Source organism: Syngnathus typhle, linkage group LG9, assembly GCF_033458585.1.
Source record: "Syngnathus typhle isolate RoL2023-S1 ecotype Sweden linkage group LG9, RoL_Styp_1.0, whole genome shotgun sequence".
In the NCBI taxonomy this organism is placed as follows: Eukaryota; Metazoa; Chordata; class Actinopteri; order Syngnathiformes; family Syngnathidae; genus Syngnathus; species Syngnathus typhle.
In genome coordinates, this window is record NC_083746.1 from 6,926,135 (window position 1) to 6,932,678 (window position 6,544).

At 41.5% G+C, this 6,544-nt stretch overlaps 1 protein-coding gene across 1 annotated transcript in view; it reads right to left on the minus strand.

Moving 5' to 3' along the window:
- Positions 1-6,544, minus strand: part of frmpd4 (FERM and PDZ domain containing 4) — a 32,833-nt gene that overhangs the window by 14,843 nt on the left and 11,446 nt on the right. The window lies entirely within an intron of this gene.

Here is a 6,544-nt window from a genome sequence, read left to right on the forward strand (position 1 = left end):
TGATGTGTGTGCACAAGAGAACAAGCTGTTGGAGGAGCAAAAGTGAAGGGCTTTTGTAACGTTCATATTTGCTCAGTAAAATACCTGACATATATTACCAAATCATTTTAGCCTGAAGGATTGTGGCTATTGATAAATATATAATTTACAAGTTAAAAAAACAAAAAAAACACAACCAGTTGATTCTGTACTCACAGTTTCAGTTGATTTGCTCTCAAGATATTCGCCCCGAATAACAAACCGTCCGTTTAAATCCATTTTTTCGTTCGCATCAACCGAAGCGTCATAGATCTCGTGATCTTTGATTTCTCGTTTCTTTTACCAAGCGCTATGCTTTTGAGTTGCACGACTCAGGTTTGCAGAGACGCTAAATAGAGTTCACCCTCCGGTAGACGGTGAAAATGATCTTCCTCCCCATCGCATGAATAAATGATGGCTGTGCAGTCGCATCGGACTAGTAGTCGAGAGCCATGTGGGTGAACCATGCTGCACAATTCATGAACAAGTTACCCAAGCGTCACAATTAAGACATATGCATGTCTCAAGGATATTTTTGATGTCAACCTAACAATTTCAAATGCTTGCTTTTATTTGCATGTCACCATATTAACTTCAAGCTGACCCACAATACATAAAAAAAGGACTTCTTCCTAAATATGAAAGTTAAAGGAAGCAGTTGATTTATTTCAAAATTGAATAGCAGATCACCATCAAATCCGGTCAATTAAAGATTTAACTTGCCGTATCTTAATTAGAATGTCATCCAAAGTTATCTGTAAGTACTATTTGGAGGAAATTACTTTGAGTTATACTTTGTGGGAGACGGGCTCGGATCACTTTCCACCCCTTCATAAAATGTGCATGACCAACGTGATCCTTGCTTTATCACTGTAGTTCACTTTCTCTTTCATCTCTTTTGAATAACATGAAAACTTCTAGTGTGTTATGAAACGCTGTAATCCTGTTCATGAGCATGGTGATTATGCATTATAGAAAAGCCAAATGCCAAGAAAATCACATCCCAACGCACACACTCAACACGATGTTTGAATAATTCACGTTGATTATCCCCATTAGGTTTAGTTGCATGCAATCAAATCAAGGCAATACCTGCAAGCACCCGCCTTCTTGTTTTGATAAAATCATTAATGAAGTGTAACTCCTGACTAACCTTTACGAAAGGATCTTACCCATAATCTCTTATAGATAGATAGAAATAGATAATTATTTTCGTGGCCCATAATTTATGCCATAAAACACTATAATGTCAAAGATAGACTATTTCAAGGGTGGCAGTGCCCCTGCTGCCCCCCCCCCCTCCCCCCTAGCTCTGCCTGTGTACATAAGCATGACAGACGGCGTGTCCAATGTGTACAAAGTCAGCTGGGATGGACTTGAAGTACCTCGCATGGTAAGCCCCCCCCCCCAGAAAATCCATGGATGCTTTTCTCCAAATGGACTGAACGCATCCATGTATCGTATGAGCGACATGAATAGATGCAGAGCCAGACCCCTAATGCGATTCTGTTCGCTTGCAAAAGCTGTGGAAAGACAGCAGATGAGCGGAGCGCCTCCCGCAAAGAGGCCCGTGGAGAAGTGGCTCAGACAGAGAGGAACCTCGCCGATTAAAGGCTTTATTCCTCTATGACTATTTCTTTTTTGTTTTAGAGAGTAAAAACATGTTTTGTTTTAAAAAAAATAAAATAAAATAACCTTCCCTTGAGTTTTTCTGTTTCTCCCACTACCTTGAAGCTAATCCACCCCGGTCAGGATGAGCGCTTGTTCGAAGCAGCTTCATTGTGCTTTTCTATACAGTCCAGTCCAACCGAGGGATTGAGTGGTATTGACTGTGTTAAATGTTTGGCTCGAGCTGAAGAAAAAGCCTTAAACCTGCATTCTTTGCTATTTCCAGCAGGAGGTGAGCACAGTCGTGCTCACACTGGATTCTTTATTCACCTCAAGGCTCCATAGCAGCAGTCAATCAAGTGACCCTCTCCTTCTATGCAACCTTCTAATCCGATGATGGCTTAATTCAATGATCACTACGTGAGTCGAGGCTGCACGACGTTTCTTCTTTTGACCAAGAACTGACCGCAATGACTATTTTTTGCAGTGTATAGATTAGTCACTAATGTTTTAGTTAGACATCAGAAGGCCACTGTGGCATAGCAACAAGCCGCATCAATATTTGTAAACACATTCGATGGCACTGGTATAAAATCGTGCTCTATAACGTTCACTTGAGAGTGCCGCCGCTGTTTCTCTCTTTTACCAGATGAATACCGTGTTTGTCTTTTATTAGCCCTGCTATTGTTGCCACGGGCAACCTGGGTATCCTCAGCAGCTCTGTATCGAAAGAGGTTGTGTGTGTGTTTTTGTTCGCTAATCTCCTCTGGGTGGGAATAAAACTGCATCAGGGAGCATCCCACCCACGATGAGCCCCGGATATTTAACTGTGAGTAAGTGAGCTTCCCAAATCCCAACACCTCATTTGGAGTCAGCAAAGAGAAGAAATGATGAGTAAATTAATAAAGTACTCTGTGACAAATTGATTATTAAAGCACTAAAGTCCCAAAAAATAAATTATATTACAGAATTTATTGATGCGAAGGTTTAACGAGTCCCCAATGAGCTAAATTGTCATTGAAATAAATGTGATATTTCATTCGTAATACGATATATTCATTCGTAATTTCCATATTCAAGTCTTGAAAAAAATAATAAAAGCAATGCATCCAGTAACATGACCTGCATGTCTAACTGCACATGACATGAGACAGCAAGATGAATGAATGAATAAAACAAATGGTTGTTCCTCTTTTAGCCGCCGTGCCTCAGTTGAAAGCCGGGTGTGTCATCCACTTAACCCTCAATTTGACCCTTCCTTTTTCTGTTGACGGGCGGAAAAAATAGTACTTCCCAGATCCACGGGGGTAATGACTCTAAAGAGCCTGGTTAAACCCCATTGCTAACCAAAACAGCAACACCGAATGCAGTGCAGTCTGTCAGAGGAAAGATGTCAAATGAGTTGCTCAAATCCTGAATGAAAAACGGAACTTAAAACATTGCTTGTTTACGTCATAAAACTTTTATGAAGACCTCTGCGCTTTATGTGTTTTTTGTCTCCGTTACTCTGCATTCCTCCCTAATGGTCCTCCACTTGACATAAATTGTCAACATTATTTCCTATGATGCGAAAAATGCATGAAAATAACTGCATTTTCAAAATATTGTGTTCCTAGGTGACAACGTGGCTCTGCGAACAACTTCTTGTTCTCTCTCATCATGTGTCATCAGGCATCTTCAAAGGGTGAGTAGTTTGACTATTATTTCTGTTTTGCAGTTTTATTTGACAGTGGTGATCGCTTAACACAGGTGACAGTTATGAATGTCATATTCCTTAAAACACTCCTAGGTGATCTGTTAAGGAAAAATAGCTGTAACTGGCCCCATACATCATATTTGTTACATAAGAAACCACCGCTTCAGAGGAAAAACGACCAATAAGCGACAGGCGATGACTTAAAAGACATCTGCTAACGCACATTTTTGTTTTGTGCTAACGTCTTCCCTTGTTACTCAAGATTAGCACCTTAGTATGGAGTGTTACCATAACACTTTTAAAATAATATATTTTCTGTAACAATTTGGTGATTAATGTTTCCAGAACTCCAAGGTCACGAATAGATAAAACCAAAGCTGTTGAGGGAAATTTGAGAGGAGAAGATTATGTTGTTTTATTCTTATCAGTGAAAATGGATGGATGGAAATTTTACCCCGTCGATGATCACCCAGCCCCAAGCCACGTCACTGTAATCATCCCCCCCCCCGTGATGTCACGGATGCAGCAGTGCGCCTCGCTGTGTGCTCTTCACTGGCTTTGACGCTGAGCTCAAAAGGACAAAACAGACTAAACGATTGCCTAAGACCTCATCCATCAGCCAGCTGGCTCCCGTTTCTGATCTCCTCCTTTGAGATTGCGCTCTGAACGACAGAGCCTTTAGCTCTCGTGGATGCTGACGAACATTTAGACGAGTCAATAAGTGTCCACGTTAGCGATTTACAGGATGCAATTGGTGCGGGGAATGGATCACACGCACACATGTTGCGGAAAGAAGACATGTCAACGTGTTTCTAATGATGCGGCCTAACAGACTTGATTTATATCAGGTTAGGAAAAGCAAGCAGTCCCAGTGACTAAGTGACGTGTGATACTATAGAAACACATTCCTAAGCATCTTTTTTTGTTCAGCAACCAAAGAAAATGAGTCATCCACAGCAATTAATCCAAAAGATCATTCAACAGAAAACCCAAACTGTTTTCGATGTAGATATCCGGAATAAATGCAGACATTGCCTATTAAATGCTCCATCAACCTGAGCTAAACAGCTTTCTGCTGACTTAAATTCTAGTTGGCAGCTCAAGCGGGGTTGGGGGTAAACAAAAAAAAAAAAGCCACTTTTGCAGGGAAGGCTGCTTTGTGGCGCTTATAAACACTTACAGTCTGCAGTGACGTCAGGGCGCCACTGGGAGACGCCGTGCCACGAAAGAGCATCGCATAGGAAGAACCAGGAGAAAAAAAAAGTCTCACATATTAGTATCGGGACACATCTATTTAAATAAAATTGTATTGTAGAGTATGTTAAGTACGTACAAATTATTTCTCTGACAAATCGTGAATCACTGACTGAGCTAAAAGAGTAGGACAATTTGAACCAAATTAAATCAGTGGTGTTTCTAATGGTGGCAAATCCCATAGGAAGATTAATCTACAATCCATTGGGGACGATTAACAGCGTTTTGTAGGAGCGTATACTTTTTAAAATGTATTCATTTACCATTGTTGCTTGTGTCTTATTCCAGTGACATCCGTTTTGTTGACGTGACGCAAAAGAAGTATAAAAAATACTAATAAGCTCTTTGCAAGCACTTTGACACTTTGAAGCAAAGAATTTTTAAATCCCGCCCACATCCTACACTGTGGACTCACAACAGTCCCAATTTATCGTGGGTCACGTGACAAGCATACCTAATTAGAACTCCTCTGGCGGAATTATTTCAGCAATGTCTAATTATTCATTGAGGTAAGGCAATTGAGAACCGATTCTTATTTGCAATGGAAGCAAGATGAAAGCAACTCCAAATGCGACGGCAAACTGGACATTCCGTTAAGTACAAGCCTTTGGAATTGGCTTTTGATCAAAAGCTTTTAACCTTCCTGTTTATTTTTAGGTAAGTGTCGTTGACTCCTTAGATATGAGGAAGTTCATGCGGTTTGTTTCCGGGACTAATAATGGGCCACGTCAATACTTTTTAAGTATGCTATCACATGTAGTAGTTGAAAAGATCAAACAGATTCTTATTAGGTGACCAAATGTTTATTATTATCTAATTTGGGGCTACTTGATTTTTTTTTCCAATAGTTTTCCTGTAATGTTTTGTTTGCTTTTAGAATTGCATTGTAGAGCAAATGCCACCAGGCCAAACTTCTCTCACAATATATTTTTTGCCACTTCCTTTCCAATTGCAAGACACTTAAAGTCAATTTTGGGTTAGGACATGAATAATAACATTCATCATATTGGGCTTAATTTGCATGCCGAGCATTTGCACAAGCTGAACTGCACCATCACTTGCATCCGCTCCTTTCTACTCGTCAACCACATCATCACTTTTCCACTTGAACAGCCTGCAATTTTTTTTTTTTTCCCCAAGTGTTAGCTCAATGTCTAAAATGACGCCGGCGTTCACGCATAGCACCTAGTGACATGCGCAGGAACAGGCAGCATCAGCAGCAGCAGACTCACCCTGACAGCTTTGGCATCTTCACAAAGCTGAACACATCCATGTCAAGGCAACAAATGTGCCAACTGCTTCACTCGTGCTCCATTGTCCGAACACCGTCTTTGACAGCGGAGGAATAAATAATTCACGAACCAAAAAAATTTTTAAAAAAGTGGCGCTTCCACAAGTCAGGTGGAGAGATTATTCGTGTTGTCTAGGCTTCTGCATGGCTGAGTGATTGCCTTGTCCTCGCCTCGCAAATCCACTACAGCGCATGGAAAAGGATCTGGCAGTGTGTGTGGAGCTTCCCCCCGCTGGTTACATCCTTCAAAGCATGCCTGCGTTAAGCCACCTTCATTTAATTTCCATCGCGGCGGAATTATGTGTGGGAGCTGCGCAGGAACAACAGCGTTGGAGGGAAGCAGGGAGAGCGAGAGAGCGAGCGAGAGAGAGAACGAGGATGGAGAGATGGCTGGGAGGGAACAAGGGAGGTTGAGAGATGTAGGAATGTGAAAGGCTGTGCATAGGAGCCACGAGAATTCCATCTAAAGGATGCAGCCGAAGTCCCCCAAAGGCTGGTGTCATCAACAGCTGTGGAGCCATGAAGGGAGGGAGGGGGCAGCATACAATATATTGTTGCTGGAAAAAGCAACAGCTGGAGAGCAAGCATGGACCTAATGTATCTACATTAGGTAACCAACAAACAAATCACCCCCTACTTCTCCAACTGAGCTCACAGCTGCACATGCTAACTCAAGT